The sequence below is a fragment of the Mobula birostris genome, chromosome 25, assembly GCF_030028105.1.
Source record: "Mobula birostris isolate sMobBir1 chromosome 25, sMobBir1.hap1, whole genome shotgun sequence".
NCBI lineage: Eukaryota > Metazoa > Chordata > Chondrichthyes > Myliobatiformes > Myliobatidae > Mobula > Mobula birostris.
Window position 1 is genome coordinate 39,046,817 of NC_092394.1, and position 26,854 is coordinate 39,073,670.

The following is a 26,854-nucleotide window of genomic DNA, read 5'->3' on the forward strand; positions in this document are numbered from 1 at the left end:
TGAGACATCTAATGCCCAATATAAATGCAAGATAATTCTGTTTTGTTTTTATGAACATTAACCATAATGATATACTGTAAATATTTTCTTACATGATACGACGAAGGATACATACTCCTCCAGAACTCAGTACAGGGGATATGTATCCAACAATTCCTGTAAAATTATTTTCCAATGTCATTGGAGATTGGAGAGGGGAATAGTTATAACCTGGCGATTACTGCTTCCCTTATAATTAGATAAATACTTTCTGAATAAGCCATGCTACATGAAGTCATTGAGCATCTTCACTTTTCCAGCAGTAATTCTAATTCCTAGATTTAGGCTTCTTTAAACTTTGATAAACTTTATAGACCAAGTGAAAATAGATGTTTGTAGAAGAGACAGTGCAATGTGGAATAAATCTTTGGAAAGATCCAGGTCATGTTTTAAAAAGGATATCTTGAGTAAGGTTAATTTTAATTCTCTCATCTTACATTCTTTATGTTGCTTCAGTGATAACATTATTGTTTTACATCATCAAGCTTCAATGCCCAGTGCATAGCTGATGAGCTGACGCATTTCGACATACCTGTCCAAACAAATGTATTAATACAATTGTATTATAGATCTCCAGGTGATCCTCCTACGGCGGAATATTGCTTTTGTTAACTTTGTGCATATTAACTAATTTATACCCTTAAGTTATAACCTTAGTTTAGTCTTACAGTTAACTGGATTTGTCCTTTTGTTACCAAATTCAAACCCACAAGTGAAAGAGAAACAATGAAGAGTAATGTAATGGATCTTAATTCTTATTTAGATTAAATACTGTGCTGATGGAGAAAGGGGAAATGCTGATCCCTTAAATAGATCAAGGCTTAACTTCAAAGAATACAGCTGATCATTTGAACAACATGAAAGAATGCAATATTAGCAATCTATTTCATCATTGAGAATTGAATACTTTAAAGGCACACCAGATATAATTATGCAGTTAAGGCAGCTATGTGAAAAGACGGGTAACCTTTATGGTCATCAACAGTATATTTCACAGTGATCAATCATATGCTGCAAGTGAAGCCATATGGTGAATCACAGTCCATTGAATAAAAAAGGTTTGCTAATCATTTGATAATAGTGGTAACAAGGACCAACAAATGCTCCTTTAGTAAAGATGTTTGAGGTTGTTCGAACCGCAGAATGCCCAAGATATAATTGCTCCAGGTAAAGAGATCATTCTCAGTGAAACACTGTGATCATATTTGTGGTGTCAATGATCAAGAAAACTATGTACATATTGTATTTCCTAGAAACTCTTATGCAATGGGAGACAATAGTGTGTGTTGTCAAATAGTGTTGTCTCCTAGCAGTGATGTACTTGTAGACTTTGACCATGATACAGTTGGAATGGTCAAACCGACCTTTTATATGAAGGAAGAAAATAACAGAGCAGCTGTACTGTTTTGAGTTTTTATCACTCTTCATATTGAAAGGACTTAACAAATACTTTATATTTGAATGTCACTAATTGGGTTTTCTTCCCTTGCTCTCCAAACTAGAGATCTCCAAAGATATAGAACAATCTGAGAAGGAATTTTTCCCCAGCCCCATCTAAATGGATGATTTTTTTATCACGAGGGTTATGGACCGAGTGCAGGTCGGTGAGACTAGGTGAGAGTAGACGCTCGGCATGGACTAGAAGGGCTGAGATGGCCTGTTTCCGTGCTGTAATTGTTATATGGTTATAGAAACATAGAAACATAGAAAATAGGTGCAGGAGTAGGCCATTCGGCCCTTCGAGCCTGCATCGCCATTTATTATGATCATGGCTGATCATCCAACTCCGAACCCCGCCCCAGCCTTCCCTCCATACCCCCTGATCCCCGTAGCCACAAGGGCCATATCTAACTCCCTCTTAAATATAGCCAATGAACTGGCCTCAACTGTTTCCTGTGGCAGAGAATTCCACAGATTCACCACTCTCTGTGTGAAGAAGTTTTTCCTAATCTCGGTCCTAAAAGGCTTCCCCTCTACCCTCAAACTGTGACCCCTCGTTCTGGACTTCCCCAACATCGGGAACAATCTTCCTGCATCTAGCCTGTCCAATCCCTTTAGGATCTTATACGTTTCAATCAGATCCCCCCTCAATCTTCTAAATTCCAACGAGTACAAGCCCAGTTCATCCAGTCTTTCTTCATATGAAAGTCCTGCCATCCCAGGAATCGATCTGGTGAACCTTCTTTGTACTCCCTCTATGGCAAGGATGTCTTTCCTCAGATTAGGGGACCAAAACTGCACACAATACTCCAGGTGTGGTCTCACCAAGGCCTTGTACAACTGCAGTAGTACCTCCATGCTCCTGTACTCGAATCCTCTCGCTATAAATGCCAGCATACCATTCGCCTTTTTCACCGCCTGCTGTACCTGCATGCCCACTTTCAATGACTGGTGTATAATGACACCCAGGTCTCGTTGCACCTCCCCTTTTCCTAATCGGCCACCATTCAGATAATAATCTATTTTCCCATTTTTGCCACCAAAGTGGATAACCTCACATTTATCCACATTAAATTGCATCTGCCATGAATTTGCCCACTCACCCAACCTATCCAAGTCACCCTGCATCCTCTTAGCATCCTCCTCACAGCTAACACTGCCACCCAGCTTCGTGTCATCCGCAAACTTGGAGATGCTGCATTTAATTCCCTCATCCAAGTCATTAATATATATTGTAAACAACTGGGGTCCCAGCACTGAGCCTTGCGGTACCCCACTAGTCACCGCCTGCCATTCTGAAAAGGTCCCGTTTATTCCTACTCTTTGCTTCCTGTCTGCTAACCAACTCTCCACCCACACCAATACCTTACCCCCAATACCGTGTGCTTTAAGTTTGCACACTAATCTCCTGTGTGGGACCTTGTCAAAAGCCTTCTGAAAATCCAAATATACCACATCCACTGATTCTGCCCTATCCACTCTACTAGTTACATCCTCAAAAAATTCTATGAGATTCGTCAGACATGATTTTCCTTTCACAAATCCATGCTGACTTTGTCCGATCATTTCACCGCTTTCCAAATGTGCTGTTATCACATCCTTGATAACTGACTCCAGCAGTTTCCCCACCACCGACGTTAGGCTAACCGGTCTATAATTCCCCGGTTTCTCTCTCCCTCCTTTTTTAAAAAGTGGAGTTACATTAGCCACCCTCCAATCCTCAGGAACTAGCCCAGAATCTAACGAGTTTTGAAAAATTATCACTAATGCATCCACTGTTTCTTGGGCTACTTCCTTAAGCACCCTGGGAAGCAGACCATCTGGCCCTGGGGATTTATCTGCCTTCAATCCCTTCAATTTACCTAACACCACTTCCCTACTAACATGTATTTCGCTCAGTTCCTCCATCTCACTGGACCCTCTGTCCCGTACTATTTCTGGAAGATTATTTATGTCCTCCTTAGTGAAGACAGAACCAAAGTAATTATTCAATTGGTCTGCCATGTCCTTGCTCCCCATAATCAATTCACCTGTTTCTGTCTGCAGGGGACCTACATTTGTCTTTACCAGTCTTTTCCTTTTTACATATCTATAAAAGCTTTTACAGTCCGTTTTTATGTTCCCTGCCAGTTTTCTCTCCTAATCTTTTTTCCCCTTCCTAATTAAGCCCTTTGTCCTCCTCTGCTGAACTCTGAATTTCTCCCAGTCCTCAGGTGAGCCACTTTCTCTGGCTAATTTGTATGCTTCTTCTTTGGAATTGATACTATCCCTAATTTCTCTTGTCAGCCATGGGTGCACTACCTTCCTTGATTTATTCTTTTGCCAAACTGGGATGAACAATTGTTGTAGTTCATCCATGCAACCTTTAAATGCTTGCCATTGCATATCCACCGTCAATCCTTTAAGTGTCATTTGCCAGTCTATCTTAGCTAATTCACGTCTCATACCTTCAAAGTTACCCGTCTTTAAGTTCAGAACCTTTGTTTCTGAATTAACTATGTCAGTCTCCATCTTAATGAAGAATTCCACCATATTATGGTCACTCTTACCCAAGGGGCCTCTCACGACAAGATTGCTAATTAACCCTTCCTCATTGCTCAAAACCCAGTCCAGAATAGCCTGCTCTCTAGTTGGTTCCTCGACATGTTGGTTCAAAAAACCATCCCGCATACATTCCAAGAAATCCTCTTCCTCAGCACCTTTACCAATTTGGTTCACCCAATCTACATGTAGATTGAAGTCACCCATTATAATTGCTGTTCCTTTATTGCACACATTTCTAATTTCCTGTTTAATACCATCTCCGACCTCACTACTACTGTTAGGTGGCCTGTACACAGCTCCCACCAGCGTCTTCTGCCCCTTAGTGTTACGCAGCTCTACCCATATCGATTCCACATCTTCCCGGCTTATGTCCTTCCTTTCTATTGCGTTAATCTCTTCTTTAACCAGCAACACCACCCCACCTCCCCTTCCTTCATGTCTATCCCTCCTGAATATTGAATATCCCTGAACGTTGAGCTCCCATCCCTGGTCACCCTGGAGCCATGTCTCTGTGATCCCAACTATATCATAATCATTAATAACAATCTGCACTTTCAATTCATCCACCTTATTACGAATGCTCCTTGCATTGACACACAAAGCCTTCAGGCGCTCTTTTACAACTCTCTTAGCCCTTATACAATTATGCTGAAAAGTGGCCCTTTTTAATGCTTGCCCTGGATTTGTCGGCCTGCCACTTTTACTTTTCTCCATAGTACTTTTTGTTTCTACCCTCACCTTACACCCCTCTGTCTCTCTGCACTGGTTCCCATCCCCCTGTAGTGAACTAACCTCCTCACGCCTAGCCCCTTTAATTTGTTATATGTTATATGGTTGTACCTCAAACTCTAGGTTTCCCCATGAGAAGAAATACTATCAGCATATACTTGGTAAAACACTTTGTCAATACCTACCTGCCAGCCCAAACATCATAGAAGGACTATCTATTGACATATCCATACTGCACAGGGTTACCTTGGAAGCTTTTCCCAGGATTACACACGAAGGTTGATGCTGTGGCTGCAGATCAGATGGACGAAGCGGGATTCTTACTTATTAGTATTTTCCTTGTTATAGCCTTATCAAACTTGCATTCTTTCTTGTTTGTAACTTTCTTGGTCTCCATGTTCTAGTGCTCCTGCTTATTTGCTGAGGTGGCTTTCTCTACTCCCAGATATAGAAGTTTGGCTCATCCAAGGAAACAAGGCAACATCCAATATTTTTCACTCCGGGAAATGACAATTAAAATATTAAGTCTTACATCTGCAGGGAACTGTACCGGGAGAAAATGTTAAGAAACATCTTCAGAATATATTTTTTCTTTTGATATTCATTTCTGGCTTCATCAACATTGTTTGAGCATTGATGTATAACTACAGCATTTTGTATATTCCCTACAAAGGTATAAAAGATCTGGTTTAAACACATATGGTGCTGCTGCACTCCAAAATTCCATGTACATTTAAGGATAACATTTTTACAACACACATTAGTCCATCTTGTGCGCATACCAAATGAGAAGTGTCAGGGGCATCAGTTCAACTCTACCTACTTGGATTGCTATTTTTTTGGTTAGTTTGATGAATACTCATCTTAATTTCATAAACAAGCCCAGTCAAGACTCAGAACCGTATTTACTGTCACTGCCATGCGGTATAGTGCAAGACACAAATTACCAAAAGTTACAAAAAGTGAATAAATAGTACAAAAGAGGAAATTGGTGAGATGTTCATTGATTCATGGAAATCTGATGGCAGTGGAGGGTGGCGGGGAAATTGTTCCTAAAATGTGGTTTTTCGGGTTTCTTTGCCTCCTTCCCAACAGTGGTAATGAGAAGACAGCATATCCCAAGTGGTGAGTGTAGTCAGTCAGCTAGTCTTTGCAGGCTTTTGTCCAAAAAAGTGCAGTTACTTTCCTCAGAATAATTGTTGTAAATTATGCCTGTTGAATAAACTGCTTTAATCAAATTGCCTGAGTAATTTATAGCTTATATAGGTGCTAGAATTTATCATGCTTCGTTGTCACAGCTGGTATGCTTTATTCAGAAGCTGCTACTCCACTTAATTCACACATCGCAAAACACTTCAACAATATTGTGCGGATTTTAAAGGAGGGCATATGGCGTGAAAGCCCTTGATTCATCTCATAACTGTCAGCAGATTTGGAGTCATTCATTCTTCCACATGCTCTTTATAATTATCTTTAGACTTGGTATAATCTCGCAGTAAGGTCCATGGAACTTGATAGAGTTTCAGATAAATAAAGAAATGAAAAAAGTTCCAAAAAGTTGGGTATCAGATGTAAAAAGATATTTTGTTTATTGAATACCAACTATACATATATTTTTGCTTTACAATTACAAAAGTCCTGCAGCAGTAGGGCAGTTACATCTAGGACACTGTCCAGAGCATTTTTAAACTGTGGAAATCGAAAGGGCAATGCTGGACAGCTATTCTTCTGGACACTATTGATCAATGATTGAGCATTTTTGAAAGTATCTGAATGATATGAAAAGCTGCTAAATAAAGATAAATACTTTACTTGGAAATTCAGAAATTCTGTGGAAAGAATTGGTTGAGGTTAGGACCTCCATCAACTCCCAGCTGTTCTTGGTACATTACAATCCTGAACAATCTATCCTCAAAGCCTCAAATACACCTTTCCTTCTCTCTTCTGCTTTTTTAATGAAGTTTTTATGGTTTACATAGTCCATATTTTCTGTTCGTTTGCCAACACAATAGTCCTTGTAACACTTTTCTTCAGCTTATTTTCCTGGCCCTATCCCAAATGGAATACTGCTGTTTGACAAGAGAATCTGAGTCGGAATGCCATACAGCATTCCTCTGCTCTCACTCACTAGACACTCCATTTTTGGCCTCAAAATCTTTTTAAAGATACACATTGCTTAATACAAATAACTCCCAATCGAACCATATTTAAATTCTCAAAGTGAACTCAGGACAGGTTCTTCATAATTTTTTATGAACTCCAAGAATACCTACTGCTGCAGTGTATAATAAAGGGAATTTCAATACTCCACTGTCCTCAACAATATATAATCTGGGAATCATTGGTTCTGTTTAACCTGAGAAATTACCAGATATGAGATGTCAATGATATTTGCTTAAGTGATCTGGGAATGAAAGAAATTTGCCTGGATGATAATGAAGAAAATAATTATTTATTTGAGTTCTATTTAGTTTGAATAGTACTGGCCTCATTGTCATAGATAAGAGGGTCCTCAGTGTTGATGGATTTGGAAAGAGGGCATTACTCCTTCTCTACTCACTTCACACCTATGGCTGTGTGGCTCAGCACAGCCTCAACACCATATTGGAGTTTGCTGATGGTGCCGCTATTGCGGGCCACAACAAAGATGGCGATGAATCGGCGTACAGGAGGGAGGGTTGAAAATGTGGCTGGGTAGTGTCATACCAACAACCTCTCACTCAATGTCAGTAAGACCAAGGAACCGATTGTAGATTTCAAGAGAGGGAAACCAGAGGCCCATTAGACATTCCTCATTGGAGGGTCAGTAACTTTAAATTCCTGGGTGTCACTATCTCAGAAGACCTATCCTTGACCCGTCATATAAATATAGTTTCAAAATAAGCTTCACAGCACCTCTACTTCCTCAGGAACCTGCGGAGATTTGGCATGACACCAAGAACTTTGACAAACTTCTATAGATGTGTGTATTGAGTGGCTACATCACAGCCTGGTATAGGAACACCAATATCTTTGAACAGAAAATCCTACAAAGGGTAGTGGATTCAGCCCATTACATCACAGGTAAAGCCCTCCCAATCGTTGAGCACATCTACACCAAATGCTGTTGTAGGAAAGCAACATCCATCATCAAAGATCCTCACCACCCAGGCCATACTCTTTTCTTATTGCTGCCATCAGCTAGAAGGTACAAGAACCTCAGGACTCGCACCTCTAGGTTCTAGGTTCAGGCTCTTGAACAAAAGGGCATAACTACACTCATCTATTGAGATGTTCCCATAGCCAATGATCTCATTGTAAGGACTCTTTATCTTGTTATTTCATGCTCTCATGATTTATTTATATTTGTATTTGCACAGTTTGTTGTCTTCTATGCTCCACTTAATCTTTCATTGATCCTGTTATAGTTATTATACTATAGATTTGCTGAGTATGCCCACAGGAAAAAAGTATCTTAGGGTTATATGTGGTGACAGATATGTACACTGATAATAACACTTACTTTGAGCCAGTATTACTATAACATGATGGAAATGACTGGACTGGCAGATGAATTCTTCTTGAAACTACCTAATGCAGCCATGCTTTCTAATGCATCAATAGGCTTAGGAAGGAACAAATAGCCCATTTTCACCATTTTTTGAACATGGGTCAAATATTACAAATCTCACTAACAAAGAGTAGCATAACTATCAATGCTCTAGTGGCATAGTGTCACAAAACAATCTTTTCCTCAATGTCAACAAAATGTCATCGACACTGGGGTGGTGGACACAATCGGTCAAGATGTTTCCTAGGAGTAAAAGTCATCATTGGCCTGACCTGACTGTGGTAACACTGATGACAAGAAGCCTCACCAATGCCTCTTCCTGCTCAGGATGCTAAAGAAATTTAGCATGTCCCACTTGACCCATGTTGTAGATGCACAATAGAAAGCACTCTATCCAAATGCATCACAGCTTGGTATGGCCCAAGATCACAAGAAACTGCAGAGAGTTTTGGACACAGCTTACCAAGTTACAAAATCCAGACCTGCTTCCATGAATTCTCTCTACACTTCTTGCTGCCTTGGTAAAACAGCTGACATAATAAATCATCCTCCCACCATGGACGCTTTCTCTTCTCCCACCTCCCATCTGGCAAAAGATGCAAAAGCCTAAAAGCACATATCATCATCTTAAGGATATCTTCTATCTCATTGTTATCAGACTAATGAATGGACATTTTGTATGTCAGGATGGACTCTTGGCCTCACAATCTACATCATCATGGCCTAGAGCAATATTATCTGCCTGCACTTTCTCTATAAATGTAACACTATTATCTACATTAGGTTATTGATTTTCTTTTGTACTATCTCGATGTAATGAAATGATTTGTATTTTTGGCCCATGAAACGACATTTTTCACTGTACCTTGGTATGTGACGATAGAGTCATAGAAAACTACAGTACAGAAACAGGCCCTTTAACCCATCTAGTCCATGCCAAAGTCCCATTGACCTACAACCGGACCATAGCCCTCCATACCTCTCCCATCCATGTACCTATCCAAACTTCCCTTAAACACTGAAATCAAAATCGCATCCACTACCTGCGCTGGCAGCTCGTTCCACACTCTCACCATCCTCTGAGTGAAGAAGTTTCCCCTCATGTTCCCATTAAAAATTTCACCTATTCTACCCTTCACTCATGACCTCTATTTGTAGTCTATCCCAAACTCAATGGGAAAAGTCTGCTTCCATTTACCCTATCGATATCCCCCATAATTTTGTATGCCTCTATCAAATCTCTCCTCAATCTTCTACATTCTAGGGAATAAAGTCTGCACCTGTTCAATCTTTCCTTGTAACTCAGGTCCTCTAGTCCCAGCAACACCCCCTCTCTCTCTCACTAGTCTTTTAAATTTTTTTACAACTTTCCTGTATGTAGGTGACCAAAACTGCACACAATACTCCAAATTTGGTCTCCCCAAAGCATGCTAACTATCCCTAATCAGTCTATGTCTATTCAAATACTCAGTCCCTTAGAACACCTTCCAATAACTTTCCCACTATTGATGTGTGAGGTTCGCTGGCCTGTAATTTCCTGATTTATTCATAGAACCTTTCTTAAACGTGGACTTCAACATAACGTCCGAACTCCTGTACTCAATACTTTGATCTATGAAGGCCAATTTGCCAAAAGCTTTCTTTACGGCTCTATCCACCTGTGAGGCCACTTTCAATGAGTTATGGACCTGTATTCCCAGATCCCTTTGTTCTACCACACTACTCAGTGTCCTATCATTCACTATGTAAGGCCTCTCCTGGTTGATCTTCTCAAAGTGCAACACCTCACACTTGTCTGTATTAAATTCCATCTGCTATTTTTCCAGCTGGTCCAGATACTGCTGCAAGCTTTGATAATCTTCCTTGCTATCATGACATAGATGATAAACAACAACAGATCCAGCAACGATCCCTGCAGCACTCCACTAGTCACAGGCTTCCAGTCAGAGTAGTAACCATCTCCTACCACTCTCTAGTTTCTCCCGCAAAGCTAATGTCTAATTCAGTTTAATACCTCATCTCAAATGCAAAGCGATTGAATCTTCTTGACCAACCTCCTATGTGGGACCTTGTCAAAGGCCATACTGATGTCCCTGTAGACAACATCCACTTCCTTACCTTCATCAACTTTCTAGGTAACTTCCTCAAAACTCTATAAGATTGGTTAGACCTGACCTACCATGCACAAAGCATGCTAACTATCCCTAATCAGTCTATGTCTATTCAAATACTCAGTCCCTTAGAACACCTTCCAATAACTTTCCCACTATTGATGTGTGAGGTTCGCTGGCCTGTAATTTCCTGATTTATTCATAGAACCTTTCTTAAACGTGGAACAACATCAGCTATCTTCCAATCATCCGGTACCTGTCATTAAGGATGGTTTAAATACTGTATCTCTGCCAGGGCCCCTGCAATTTCTGTACTTGCCTGCTAAAGGGTCTGAGGGAACACCTTATCACGCCCTGGGGATTTGTTGACCCTGATTTGTCTCGAGACAGCCAACACTTCTTCCCTGTAATTTGTATAGGATCTATGATCTTGCTACTGTTTTGCCTCATTAGACTCTGTGTCTGTTTCCTGAGTAAATGCAGATGCAAAAACTCCATTTAAGATCTCCCCCATCTCTTTTGGCTCCAAGCATAGATAACCATTCCGATTTTCCAGAGGACCAGTTTTGTTCCTTGTAATCCTTTTGCTCTCAACATATTTTCAGATTCTCCTTCAGCTTGTCTGCTAGAGCAACCTCATACCTTCTTTTACTCCTCCTGATTTCTTTCCGAAATGTTCTCTTGCATCCAAGTACCTCATTTGTTCTTACTTGCCTATACCTGCTATGTACCTCCTTTTATTTTCATAACCAGGCCCTCAATATCTCTTGAAAACCAAGGTTCCCTAAACCTGCTATCCTTTTCTTTTATTCTGACAGGCATATACAAGCTTTGTACTCACAAAATTTCACTTTTGAAGGCCTCCCACTTACTAACTGCACCTTTGCCAGAAAACACCCTGTCCCTATCCACATTTGCCAGATTCTCTCTGATACCATCAAAATTGGCCTTTCTCCAATTTAGAATCTCAACCCGGAGACCGTACCTATCCTTTTCCATAATTACTTTGAAAGTAATGGCATAATGATTATTAGATGCTAAGTGTCCCCCTATAAAAACTTCTGACACTATACTGTCTCATTCCCTAACAGGAGATCAAGTGTTGCACACTGTCTCATTGGGACTTCTATGTACTGATTAAGGAAACTTCCCTGAACACATTTGACAAACTCTGTCCCATCTAGTCCTTTTACAGTATGTGAGACCCAGTCAATATGTGGAAAGTTAAAATCATCTACTATCACAACCTTATGTTTCTTGCAGAAACCTGAGAACTCTCTATAAATTTGTTCCTCTAAATCTTATGGACTGTTGGGAGGTCTATTGTCTAACCCTATTAACATGATTATACCTTTCCTATTCCTCATTTCCCCCCCCCCCCAGTAAACCCTTAATAAAGTAGTTTTCCAGTCTGTCCTGACTGAGCATGTCATGTTATTTTCCCTGACTGGTAACGCTGCCCCCTCTTCCTTTAATCCTGCCCACTCTGACACATCTAAAACAATGAAATCCTGGAATATTGAGCTACCAGTCCTGCATCTCCTGCAACCAAGTCTTACTAACGGCTACAATATCATAATTCCATGTTTCAATCCATGCCTTTAGCTCATCTGCCTTTCCTACAATATTTCTTTCATTGAAGTATATGTAACTCAGATCATTAGCCACACCATACTCAACCTTTCGATTCCTGACTTTGTCTGATAGCTTAAATAACATCTGTCTCCACAACCATTCCACTATCAGTTCTGGCACTCTGGTTCCCATCCCCCTGCAACTTTAGTTTAAGCTACCCCACCCCCAAACCTTCCCACTAGGATATTAGTCCCCTTCCAGTTCAGGTGAAAACTGCTTCTTCTGTACAGGTCCCACCTTCCCTGGAAGAGAGTCCAATGATCCAAAAACATGAAGTCATCCCTTTTACACCAACTCCTTAGCCACGTGTTAAATCGCATGATCTGCCTCCTTCAGGCCTCTCTAACACATGGCACGGGTAGCAACACTGGAGGTCCTGTTCCTTAACGTAGCACCTAACTCCTGAAACCATTTTGCAGAACGTTGCCCCTCTTGGTACTTATATCATTGGTACTTATATGGACTACACCATCTGGGTGCTCATCCTCCCACTTAAGAATTCTGAGGACTTGATCCAAGCTTTCCAAGACCCTGGCACCAATTTACCAATTGTTCTGCCAATCCTGGACAGAAGGGTCTCGGCAAAATGAAGAAAGAGCTGGATCTTGCTGCATGCAACCTTTACAGGGTAGATCTGCCCACACAACATACTGGATGGATGCAAAAACTGACTCTACTGCCGACAGCACTCCTGAGTCAGTACAGAGCAGGTCTTATAAGTTGCAGCAGCTCTTTCAGAACACCACAGGAAGACTTTGACAACTGGCAAAGATGGAAACAGGACTTTGTAGCTTTCTAAACGATAATCAATCTTAACAACATTTCAATGTGTCCACACAAATATTAAATAATCAAAATTTAAAGAAAAGCAAATGTTCACACACATAACATAATTGAAAACATCATAGGCTGCGACTTTTAAAAGCCCTTAATAAGCTACAATGAAATGCGCAATAATATCAAGGTGGTTTCATTCTTTCACTAAACTTCTAAGATGTGAATTCCCAATGTACCGTTGGGGTGTCTCAGCCACAATACTATATCTTTATGGACTTGGTGAGACAGGGTAAAAACATTACCTGCCTAGTGGCAGTTCTATCAGCAAAGGAGACATGAAGTTGAAATTTGCTAATATCAGTTTCTTATATCATAAATTACACCGATATTTTGAAGTAAAGCTGCAGCCACACTTACATGAAGTCATAATACTGTCTCCAGTGAGCAGTGGAAAGTCTCCTTGATCTTGGACCACTGAAGTTGCATTCCTTATATCTATATTTGAGTGCCATCTGTCTGAATTACGTCAATTTTATTTGTAAATGACAATCATCTTCAATCAAAATCACACTGTTAGATAAATTGTTAACTTGGCAACACATGAGTCACTAGTGCATGTCTGAGGTATGCAGCGTGGGTAAGTTAACGATGTCAATTTTCAAGTGACGCTGATTTGAAAACATCACTGCCAAATTAGGTCAGAATGATCCAGCTAATGTCATGTTAAGTATGCATGGGAAATTGGCATTAGCAACAAGAATTCAGTTCCAACCCCTGCCTTTCTACTAACATAGCATCTTCCTACCACAAAACATAGGCTATTTAGAGGCATTGACAATGACTTGCAGATTTTATGGATAACATTGAAGAGGAGAGTTGAGTGGAGAAAAGTGCATTTTCATTATCTAAAGACATGATAAAAATTTAAATTCTTCAGGGATTGAGTTTTGAATTCATTCGCCAGTTAGATACGATTGGATGTTGCTCTATGCCTCAAGTTGATAGACAGGAGAAGGAGAGAGCCTGCAGAATAGAGCAACCTGACAGAAGAGGGAGGGCGATGTAATTCAAACTTCACTGCATCCTCTTCTGGACATGTGATTGTTTTCTATTTAAAGATGTAATAATATTTTTAATTTAGTCTTCCTTACCTTTATCTTACACAATATCAGGACACTTTCCCCTTTTATTGTTACATTCGGAACTTAAGAGTAGAATTAACTCATTTAACCTACTTTAACATTAAATGGGATTGGGGCTGATCTGTGATCCAACTTCATAGACCATTCACTGAATTATATCCTTTAGCTTTAGTTAACAAAAATTTTAAATTTTAAATATTACATTTCAAATGTAACTTTTTTTAGTTCCAGAGAACATATGCTTACTTTGTGCAGTTTCTCCTGATAAGTTGGGAATTAGACATCACATTAATAGAACATAGAACATAGAGCAGTACAGCACAGGAACAGATATTTCAGCCCACAAAGTTGTGTTGAACCAGCTAAAAAGGCAAATCAAAGGCACCCGAACACTAATGCCTCCTAACTACACCACATCTATATCCCTCCATCTTCCTTACATCCATGTGCCTATCTAAACATCTCCTAAAAGTTTCTAATGTATTTGCCTCTATCACCATACCAGGGAGTGCATTCTGGACATTCACAACTGCCTGAGTAAAAAACTTGCCCCTCTCATCTCCCTTGACCTACCCCCTCTCACCTTCAATGCAAACCCTCCTGTATTAGGCACTTCAACCATGGGAAACAGTACTCTGTCCACTCTATCGATGCCTCTCATAATCTTGTAAATCTCTATCAATCTCCCCTCAGCCTCCACTGCTCCAGGGAAAACAGCTGAAGGTTACTCAGCCTCTCGTGATAGCACATGCCCTCTAAACCGGTCAGCATCTGGTAAACCTCTTCTGTACCCTCTCCAAAGCCTCAACATCCTTCCTATAGAGGGGTGACCAGAACTGTGTGCAATACTCCAGATGTGACCTAACCAGAGTTTTAAAAAGTTGCAACATAATCTCTGCCTTTTGAACTCAATGCCTCAACTAATAAAAGCAAGCATTCCATAAACCTTCTTAACCTGTGTAGGCACATTCAAGGAGCTGTGAACTTGCATGCCAAGACCTCTCTGTTCAACAACATTGTTAAGGATCTTGCCTATAACAGTGTACTGCATCTTTGCACTTACCCAACCGAGGTGCAACATCTCACGTTTATCTGGTTTGGCACAACATTGTGGGTCAAATGACCTGTCCCTATGATGTATGTTCTATGTTCTATGTAATAAATATACTCAGCATTCCCAACTTGTCCAACATATTCTTTCTTAGGAGTGATGTCCAGAACTGCTCAGATTGCTCCAAGTGTGGTCTAACCAGGCATTTGGAAAGTTATTCTCCCTGTTTTCCAGTCATTCACATATTCCATTGGCACTGGCCAGCCTTCCATCATCTCACATTATTTGGCCTTTATGAATATTTTTAATACTAGTTCATGCTACTTTGAGCATCAATGTATGAAGGAGTCTTGAGGCTTTTAGCTTTTTGCTTTTTAGAATGTATTATTTTCTTTCCATTTGGGTCCAAAGTTGTCTACATTGAAAAGTATTTGTTTAGGGAATGCAATGCTTTTGCATTTGTTGTTAAACCATTGAGAATGCAAAGTAAATTTACTGTTCCTTCATGTAGGTATAAAGAATCATACACCCTTCATTCAGGGAGGGTATGGTATCATTTTTCTTCCAATCATCATTTCCTAGATTAGATTAGCTGTAATTTCCACAGTCCTGCTTGTCAAATTTGCTGTGTTAAATTTATTGCTGTTCCATTATTATAAATGTGAAAACAAAATTACAAAATTGATTGTAAAGAACTTTACCAGAAAAGGAAAACATACATTGTAAATAAAAGCCTTTTGTTTGAGAAACTTAATTGATCCCAGTTCATGTTATGATTGGTAAACACTCATACACTTACAGTAGATTGTTAGACGTTCTGCATCAGCACTCATTACTAAATCTAAAATATCCCCCTAAATTGTTGGATGTAGGCATGTCTTCAGAAAACTATCTGAAACACATTCAACCAATTCACTACTTGTTTATTTATTTAGAGATACAGCAGGGTAACAGCCCCAACAATACCACACAACCCAGTTGCACCCATGCGATCAATTAACCTTGTGTCTTTTGAATGTGGGACGAAACCAGAACACCCGGAGGAAACCCACACAGTGATGGGGAGAAAGTAGTTGTATGCTTACCTCTTCTTTTATCACTGAAGTAATTTGATCCTTGGTTACTAAATCTACTTTGCATAATATCCATTTATCCCATCTTTCCTTTACATCTTCTCAATTTGGGTCACAGCAGTTCACTCTCCTCGCCCATCTGATTCCTTCTTCTCCAGCCTTTTACCTTTCTCACCCACCTGGCTTCACCTATCATCTTCTGGCTAGCCTCCACCACCTCCCCCTACTTTTTTTATTCTGGCATCTTCCTCCTTCCTTTACAGTCCTGATGAACCCAAAACTTCAACTCTTTATTCATTTCCTGCTGAGTTCCTCCAACATTTCGTGTGTGTCCTCAGATGAGGTATTTGATTCCTTGTCCTGATGACCATCTCAATTGCACTTACTACGTCCTTCCGTGCAGGCTGTACATTCCCTCCAATTCATTTAACTTGGTCCTTATATTCCATGTGCTTGTTCTTATTTAGGTCACACCTCCTAACCTGTTGCAAAGTGCAAGAGCAGCATTTAACATAGATGATAATACAGGTTAAGCAAGGATGAGCAAAGTGTTCTGCAGGCAAGTGGCACGTAGGTTTGCCTGTGCTTTACCTTACTAATGCAAATAAATGTAGGTTTCTTTAAAATTCTCTCTCGGTTTATCAAAAACATATTAAGATAGCTACACTGACACATATATTTTGGTCTTGTTCTATATTGGAACAGTTCTGGAAGTCAGTTTTTTCAACAATTTCTAAAGCACTTAAAATTAATCTACAACCTGATAAATTAACTGTGCTTTTTGGAATAAATCCTCAAAATATTCATGGTATTTCTGTGTCTGACCAACATGTTATTGCATTTGTTACATTGATAGCTAGGAGGGCGATTTTGATTTTGAGAAAAATGGGCTCATTTGCTCATTATTATCATTTGAGCTAATTGATAGACACTTTCCACAATCTAATTGTAAATTTTTTTGGTATATTTTCTTTTCTTGCTGGTGGTTTGATGTTTATCTTTAGAAGCTTTTTGTATGATGCATGGCTCCGGGGTTGTACACCTAATGGGTTTTTCCCCCCACTTTTTCTGCTTAGTAGGTTTACTTGTTATCACAAATTTTTTTTCAGTCTTTAAGATAATGTCTTTTTTGAGACATTGTAAGTGTTGTTACTTCAATGTACTCGTGTTATTTCTTTTGTATAATATAACAATAAAAAGATTTGAAAAGAAAGAAAAACATATTAAAATGAAAACAACAGGAATTCTGCAGATGCTGGAAATTCAAGCAACACACATCAAAGTTGCTGGTGAACGCAGCAGGCCAGGCAGCATCTCTAGGAAGAGGTACAGTCGACGTTTCAGGCCGAGACCCTTCGTCAGGACTAACTGAAGGAAGAGTGAGTAAGGGATTGTAATCCTTCAGTTAGTCCTGACGAAGGGTCTCGGCCTGAAACGTCGACTGCACCTCTTCCTACAGATGCTGCCTGGCCTGCTGCGTTCACCAGCAACTTTGATGTGTGTTGCTTATATTAAAATGAAACAAGCTTTTCCAAAAAATACTTACAAAAGTTATTACTGATGATATAATTCAGCAACAGAAAGTAATAACATGGGGTTTCTTTTCTAGAAGAAAGCTAAGTCAAAAATGCAGTAAGACTATCATGTATAATAATTCTCAAAGAAGCATTCCTTACTTTTCTAAGTAGGATGATAGCCAATTGTTTTTGCCTGTCAAGATTTACAACTGCTATCCTACTGTAGCGCTGATCCTAGGAAGAAGTACACAGTTATTTATTAGCCAGTATTTTGTTTGTATGCGACCATATGAATGAGCAGAATAGGCTTTCTGAGCAACAGAAGGAAATCAGAAGAAAATAGACAGTAACTATTAACATGGTTTGTCTGCTTGGAGCAAGCGTACATGCCACTGTCAGTGTAATAGACTGATGTGCATTCTCTCGCAGCAATGTGCACCCATTTAACATGAATTGTTTACCACATCTGGATATATCATCAGTCGTTGGGAAGCTATTAAATTCTGTCATTAGGGATAGTGTGACTGGGCACTTGAACAAATATGTGTTGATCAGGGAGAGTCCACATGGTTTTGTTAAAGATAAATCATGTATGAATAATCTAGTTGAACTTTAGGAGGAAGTCATTAATAAAAAAAACAAGGAAGTTTCAATTGTGTCTCATATCTACTTAAATAGAGAAAAAAAAAGAGACATTTATCATGGTGTACAGAAAAACTAGCATCCCTTGAAGCCCTGTATTTCATATTTCTTAACTTTCCTTTGTTTGCATTCTCAGCCTCTAAGTTGCTTTATCTATTTTGTTCATTGTATCACTCTCCCTCTCTTTCTCTAACTGCCCCTTTTAACCCATTGACACATCACCTCTACGGTGGTGACAGAAAGTTTGTGAACCCTGTAGAATTTTTTCTATTTCTGCATAAATATGACCTAAAATGTGTTCAGATATTCATGTAAGTCCTAAAGCTAGATATAAAAAGATAAAGAGAACTCAATTAAATAAATAACACAAAAACATCATACTTTTTCAACTTTTAATTGAAAAAATGATCCAATATTAAATGTATTTGTTGGAAAAAGTATGTGAACCTCTGGAGTAATGCCTTCTACAAAAGCTATTTGGAGTCAGGTGTTCCAATCAATGAGAAAAGATTGGATGTGTGGGTTGTAGAGGTGCCGCACACTATAAAAAACACACACAAAGTCAGGTTACTGGCAGAGCCTGCTCTTCTCATGGAAGATTTGTTTATGTGCACCATGTCTCAATCAAAACAACTTCCAGAGGACCTTAGAAGAAGAATTGTAGAGCTGCATCAAGCTGGAAAAGGTTACAAAAGCATTTCTAAAGACCTGAGTATTCATCAGTCCTCAGTAAGAGGAATTGTCTGCAAATGGAGGAAATTCAGTACTGTTGCCACTCTCCCTAGTAGTGGGCATCCTGCAAAGATCACACCAAGAGTACAATGTGCAATGCTGAAGGAGGTGAAAAAGAACCCAAGGGTAACAGCGAAAGACCCGCAGAGATCTCTAGAACTTGCTTAAGTCTCTGTTCATGTGTCTACTATATAAAAAAATACTGTACAGGAATTGTGTTCATGGAAGGACACCACAGAGGAAACCGCTGCTCTCCAGAAAGAAACATTGCTGAACATCTCAAGTTTGCAGAAGACCACCAGGATGTTCTACAACGCTTCTGGGACAATGTTCTGTGATAAATGAGACAAAAATTGAATTTTTTGGTGGAATTGCACATTGCTATGTTTGGAGGGAAAAGGGCATTGCACACCAACACCAAAACCTCATCCCAATTGTGAAGCACGGTGGAAGCAGCGTCATGGCTTGGGGCTGCTTTGCTGCCTTAGGCCTTGGACAGCTTGTAGTCATTGAAAACAATGAATACAAAATTGTATTAAGACATTTTACAGGAGAATGTCAGGGTAGCAGTCAATCACCTGAAGCTTAATAGAAGTTGGATAATGCAATGATCCGAAAGACAGGAGCAAATCAACAAAGGAATGGTTTAAAAACAAGAAAATTAGTATTTTGGAATGGCCCAGTCAAAGTCCTGACCTTAATCTTAGAGAAGTGTTATGGAAGGACCTGAAGCAAGCAGTTTATGCAAGGAAGCCCATCAGTATCTCAGATATTTCTCTCCTTTTCGCAAACTAATTAGCTGCTTTTGACCTGAAATTTTAACATTGTTCTCTTTTCATTTATGTTGCGTGAAAGTTTCTAGACTTTTTCTGCTTTTATTGCAGAGAGGTAATCTCGAGCAGCATGAGTGTAGATTAGGAGCAGGAATCGGGCCAGCGTGCAGATGGAGGAAAGCGATCTACTGGTTGGGTAGTGTGTACAACATTAAAGGGTCACCTGTTTGAGCTCTTTAAAATGCCAAAGAATTCAATAGACTCAGCTATTACTTCTGGTGGGGAATTAAAAATATGACCAAAAAAATTTAGTGGGGTACTTTTGATGTAAATCAAGAATACTTTTCATATAAAGGGGAATGTTCTCCATATCTTTGGATGTAAATCAATTGGAACTTTCAAGGCTGTGATCAATTGTCATTAAGTAAATTTGTTATCAAACGTCATGGAAATAAGTTACTGTTTCATCTGGGTGCTCCAGCTTCCTCTCACAATCCAAAGACGTACTGATTAACAGGTTGATTGGTAAACTGTCCTGGGATTAGGTTTGGATTATACTGAGGGATTGCTAGGTAGCCTGCCTCAAAGTGTCAGCACGACTGATTCTGTACTGTATCTCAATAGATACACAAATAAAAAGGTAATTGTCCTTTAGGTTATGAGTGCTGTAAAAAGCTTTTAATGATTGCAGTTCAAACATAACAAGACCAACTAGATTACAATGCTCAATGGTTTTGAGTGCTAGATGATAAAAGTTTTATGAAAATCCAAACACGATAGGTAGCACATATCGATAATTGAGATGTGTGTCCCTGTGAGCATGATGTATACGTGGACAGAGATTATCACAGAGTGTACAATGGTCATATAGCATTATTTGTGCAATATTGTACTGTACTCAGAGGCCATGCATTGAAAGGTCTGATCTGGAAGTCTGCATCCTGTTTTGGTTACATTTAAAATGTGCCTGTATCAGGAACTAAGAGACACTCAACTACTTCCAGGGAGCCACTTCTTTAAGTCTTCCTTCTCAGTGATCACACACACCCCTAATGTCTCTTTTTGCCCACATGTAATGTCCTCAGATTCTACCCATTCTCTACACACCCTCCCCATCCAGTTCTCCCCTCCACTGATCACCCCTGACCAAATACCCTGATCCTAACAATCATTACTGAAGACTTAATATCATGACAGAAAAAATGTTTTCTAGTAGTAAGTCACACTGAAACTGAAATATTGTGTTGTGTTCACAAACACGTTGAGACACAGCATAATTCTCGCCAAAAAAGTGGCAAGTTACTTGCAAGTTATGATGATGATGCTGATGACATTCGTCTGTCTCGAAGGACAATAGAAATATAATGTGTGTTATGGGTCAGTCCGTTATAGAGCTGCAATGCCTGCTATGCTGTACAGTCCAATTTTGGAGCTGCAGGTTTTGCTGCAGTTTCTGCATGTGAATGTTGTGACCTGTGCCAATCGGTGAGGACTTATGACTCATGACTGCAGCCTCCCATGTTGGTTCTGTCACTGCAAACAGTGGCACGGGAGTGACCTCTCCAGGGCACAAGCCTGGGCAGAAAGTGTGGAGATTTTGGGATGCTCAGTTGTCAAGATCCTTCCCTCGGACCCACCAGTGCAGCCCAAAGGAACGCAAAGGCAATACATTTGGCACCAGCTTGGCCACAGGAACTGCCAGAAGGATGTTCAGTGATGTCCAGCGGCCTTAGGGCCTCCACTCCGGAGTTTCTGTCTGGGTTTACTCCATAGCCTTCATCTCCCAAGGCTGCCGACAAGGCAGTGGGACTATTTACCCGTAGTTGGGGATCTGCTTGCAGTCCATAATACTTAAACTATTAACAGAAGTTAGCACACTGCACCCAGATCTTCATGGCTTGGTCCACATTGTTGAAAGCAGGCACACCTACCTAATTCTATCACAATACGAAAGCGCAGATAGAAATACAGAGAACAACATGTTCAGGCTTCAAAATGTAATACACTGCTCCCAATTTTGAACAACTAATCATTATGCAAACGTACTGAACATAAATTATAAATCTAGCCTCATAACCAGTTTTCAGAATCTTCCTGGTCTACTCACTAGTACTGGAGTTGAATCAAATTTTGGATTGATTGGTTCTTGATCTGAACTCAAAATTTGCTTCTTTGTCGAAATTGTTATTTCACTTCTTGAGTCTGTTCTTGATCCAAAATCAGACACAATGCACTCCTACTGTTCTTCTGAGTTTCCATAAAATTGGTTTTGTTACTTGATTTACCCTCAGGTCTTCCGACTGTTAAAATGTAATCTTTGTTTCAGCAACTGAAAGCTTTGCCTGTTCTAAAGTGCCAAGACAGAAGAGAGTGACAACCACAGCAATGAAAGCAAATGACTCAACTGCTCTCTCCAGTTTGCATTGAACTTCATTTCACAGCCTCTGACTTTGCTATGAATCTCTGACAGTAATCCACAGATGGACAATGAATTGGATTACAGAATTGATGGCTTTGTGGCAAAGTTTGCAGCTGATATGAAGATAGGTAGAGAGGCAGGCAGATTGGAAGAAGTAGAGAGGCTGCAGAAGAACTTAGGCAGATTAGGAGAATGGACAAAGAAATGGTAGATGGAATGTAGCATTGGGAAATGTATGATCATGCACTTTGTTAAAAGAAATAAAAGGCTAGGTGATTTTCTAAATGGAGAGAAAATTCAAAAAATCTGAGGTGCAAGGGGACTCGGGGGTCCTTGTGCAGGATTCTCTAAAGGTTAATTTGCAGGTTGAGTCGGTGGTGAGGAAGGCAAATGCAATGTTAGTTTTCATCTCAAGAGGACGAGGATATAAAAACTAGGATGTAATGTTGAGGCTTTGTCAGGCACTGATGAGGCCTCGCTTGTGAGCAGTTTTTGGCCCCTTATCCAAGAAAGGATGTGCTGACATTGGAAAGGGTTCAAGGAAGGTTCATGAAAATGTTCCGGGATTGGAAGGTGTCAAATGAAGAGCATTTGATGGACCTCTACTCACTGGAACTCAGAAGAATAAAGGGTGACCTCATTAGAACCTTTCGGATGTTGAAAGGCTTCAATAGAGTGGATGTGGAGAGGATGTTTCCTATGATGGAGGTGTCTAAGAGTAGTTGAGTCATTTGCTTTCATTGCTGTGGTTGTCACTCTCTTCTGTCTTGGCACTTTAGAACAGGCAAAGCTTTCAGTTGCTGAATAGATGGGTGTCCTTTTAGAGCGGAGAAGAGCAGAAATTTCTTTAGTCAAAGAGCAGTGAGTCTGTGAAATCCGTTGCCACAGGTGACTGTGGAAACCAAATCAATGGGTATATTTAAGGCAGAGGTTGATAAATTCTTGATTAGGTGGATGAATTTCTTTATCTTTCTTTGATGCTGTTTTCATCAACATGACAGTTTTATAAGCAAGTTTGAATATGCTATTGTGTGCTCAACAGTTTTGGCTGGATTCATTCATGATCAATATGTATACAAGATAAAGGTTATCTGAGTACTTTAATGAAACAAAATATGCACCAACTGTCTCACTTTGCTTCCTCTCCTTAGCCTAGTATACAGAATCAGAATCAGGTTTAATATCACTGGCATATGACATGAAACTTTTTGTTTTGCAGCAGCAGTACATTGCAATACATTATAATGATGAACTAAATATTACAATAAGAAATACATATATACATTAAATTAAATAAGTAGTTCAAAAAGAGAGCAAAAAGAAAGAATAATTCTAAGGTAATGTACATGGGTTCATGCCATTCAGAAATCTAGTGGCAAAGGGGAAGAAGCTGTTCCTGAAAACATTGAGTATGAGTTTTCATGCCCCTGTACCTCCTCCTTGATGGCAGCATTGAGAAGAGGGCATGCCCTGGGTGATGAGGTCTTCAACGATGGATACTGCCTTTTTGAGGCATTGTCTTTTGATAGATCCTTGATGCCGGGGAGGCTACTGCCTATAATGAGTTTACAACTGTCTGCACCTTTTTTCAATCCAGTGCAGTGGCACCTCCATACCGGACAGTGATGCAATTAGTTAGAACGCTCTCCATGGTACATCTTGTAGAAATTTGCAAGAGATCTTTGGTGACATACTGAAATTTCAGTTTCCTTAAAGCCTTTGAACTGAAGTAAGCTTACAGCTCCTCAGCAAATTCATTACAGAAAATATACTTTTCCTTGCCTGGCATGAGAAGAATGTGCTATTGCTTCAGCTCAACCTACATCAGAATCAGAATCAGTAGTGAAAAAAAACTGTGAATTACAATAAGCATGTACAAATTAATTAGTTAATTTAAATAAGTAGTGCAAAGATAGTAATAAAAAAGTAGTGAGACTAGTGTTCGTGGGTTCAATGTCCCTTGAAATTGGATTGCAGAAGGCAAGAAGCTGTCCCTGAATTGTTGCGTGTGTACTTGCACATTTCTGTACCTCCTTCCTGATGGTAGCAATGGGAACAAGGCATGACTCCAGTGATGATGGGCGCTGCCGTTTTGAGGCATCATTCCTTGAAGATCTCCTAGATTTGGAAGATTACCCTTTTATCTTCCCATATTACAATGATTTGGTCTCAGACTTCTCTAACAAGCATGTTGATTTGGGTTTGTTTAACAAAAAATGGTACAGCTTTTCCACCCTTCTACCATCTATAAACTGTCTTTCAGACACTTTTTAATACTTGGCCAGTCTCTTCCAATGCGCTGTTTCAAGTCTTTTTTGAAGTGTAGCCCTTGTCGCCTTTCCACGGGTGGATTAATTCCAGATTCCGAAGAAGTGAACCTATGTTTTAGCCATATGCTTAAGACATCTCATAGTTTCCACTTGCCACTGTGACCAACATCAATCATTTCCTACCAAAAGAATATCAGAAAAGCTATAGATGCTGGAAATTTGAAATAAAAGCAAAAATTGCTGCAACAACTCGGCAGGCGTGAAGCATCACTCGAACTATTTGTACTGATTACTGGGATCAGTAGGGAATCCTGTTCATTTCACAGAACTAAGCAGTGCTCATGAGGAAAGGGCAACTTTTGTAACTCACAGTACAAATTTGCAAAACAATTTCACAAAAATTAATATAATTCATAAGCAAATGTTCAGGGTCATTCAGCACAGATCATAGAGGGAACTGACTTCCAGATTTACTTTCTGAGGTGATAATTTTTGTAAGTTTGAAAGTTGTTGAAAGGTTCATTACTCAAAGTTTGACAGTAGATAAGTGAAAACTCTTTAGTAACTAGCCCGTGGATAATATAGCAGCACAGCAGAGCTGTAGGACATCTTAACCTTCAAAATCATATAAATCAATGAGCCTCATCTTTGAAATCTAGCTTTAGCACTACAGCATATTAAGGAACTTGATTTTGCTCTGAAATTAAAGTTTTCAAACAGCATGTTTCACTCACACAATTTTAAGACGTCAAAGAATTGCAGTCTTGTATTTGATCCTTGTGCAACAGCACAAGTATGTTTATTTTTACAAACACTGTCTTTTATGGCAAATAGTGTACTACTAAAAGGATCTAAAGTAATGATACACAGCTGCTGACACCAGGCCATACAGCTGTGACCTTGGACTCCTGCCATTTAAGAGATCTATGCAGCCCAGGCATAGCACTGCTGCAACTTTATTTAATGATCGGCTGTGAAATTAGTTGGCACCGGGGATCAAGCATGATCTCCATGGACAGGGGTCTAGAAATACTGGCAGAGATAGTCACACACAGGCCAGGAGATACAGATACCATCCAGGGCAACATTAGGCCTCAGCTGGCAGGAAGTTCCCACAACCTATGAACTCAGTTTCAAGGACTCTTCATCCCCTGTTTTTGATTCTTATTGCTTATTTATTTATTATTATCCTTGTTTTCTTTTGCATCTGCACAGTTTGTTCCTTTTGGCACATTGGTTGTTGAGTGCGATGTTTCATTGATTCTATTATGGTTATTGGATTACTGAATACGCATGTAAGAAAATGAATCTCTGGGTTGTACGTGATGACGTATATGTACTTTGATAATAAATTACTTCGAGCTTTGAGATAAAGAAGCTGGTAGCCAGGATTTATTAATAATGCAAAACAAAGAAGCGCTAGAGACAAAAAAAAATCCTTGATTTTACAAGGTTAGGGAGAGTACGTCCACCACACTCTGCATTTGCTATTAACGTAAACCACATTTAGCACGCACCCTGTGACCATTCAATAGACAATAGGTGCAGGAGTAGGCCATTCAGCCCTTCGATCCAGCACCACCATTCACTGTGATCATGGCTGATCATCCACAATCAGTACCCTTTTCCTGTCTTCTCCCCATATCCCTTCACTCTGCTATCTTTAAGAGCACTACCTAACTCTTTCTTGAAAGAATCCAGAGAATTGGCCTCCACTGCCTTCTGAGGCAGAGCATTCCACAGAACCACAACCCTCTGCGTGAAAAAGTTTTTCCTCAACTCTGTTCTAAATTGTCTACCCCTTATTCTTAAACTGTGGCCTCTGGTTCTGGACTCCCCCAACATCGGGAACATGTTTCCTGCCTCTAGCACGTCCAATCCCTTAATAATCTTATATTTTTCAATCAGATCCCCTCTCATCCTTCTAAATTCCAGTGTACAGAACCCCAGTCACTCCAATCTTTCAACATATGTCAGTCCCGCCATCCCGGGAATTAACCTCGTGAACCTACGCTGCACTCCCTCAATAGCTAGAATGTCCTTCCTCAAATTTGGAGACCAAAACTGTACACTTTACTCCAGCTGTGGTCTCACCAGGGCCCTGTACAGCTGCAGAAGGACCTCTTTGCTCCTATACTCAACTCCCCTTGTTATGATGGCCAACATGCCATTAGCTTTCTTCACTGCCTGCTGTACCTGCATGCTTACTTTCATTCAGTCACCAGCTTTTCCTTCTCCACGTTCTCTTTCACACCACCCACACAAAGAAAGGGGTCACTTACTAAGATGTGAAAGGGAATTCCATCCATGGAAATATTAACCAATCCATATGGGATGGGAAAACAACTTGAGGTAACGAATGGTACGAGTCTAATGTGACTTAGTGATCCTGGAATACATATTTGTGATT

At 39.9% G+C, this 26,854-nt stretch overlaps 1 long non-coding RNA gene across 2 annotated transcripts in view; it reads right to left on the bottom strand.

Moving 5' to 3' along the window:
- The window catches only part of LOC140187680 (uncharacterized), a 109,002-nt gene extending 95,737 nt beyond the window's left edge, over window positions 1-13,265 (bottom strand). For both annotated transcript variants that reach the window (XR_011883135.1, XR_011883136.1), the window contains exons 1-2: window positions 13,243-13,265; window positions 4,999-5,296 (exon numbers count right to left, since the gene is read on the bottom strand). This is a non-coding gene — a long non-coding RNA (uncharacterized lncRNA). The remainder of the gene's footprint in view (window positions 1-4,998; window positions 5,297-13,242) is intronic.
- Window positions 13,266-26,854: the final 13,589 nt, after the last annotated feature.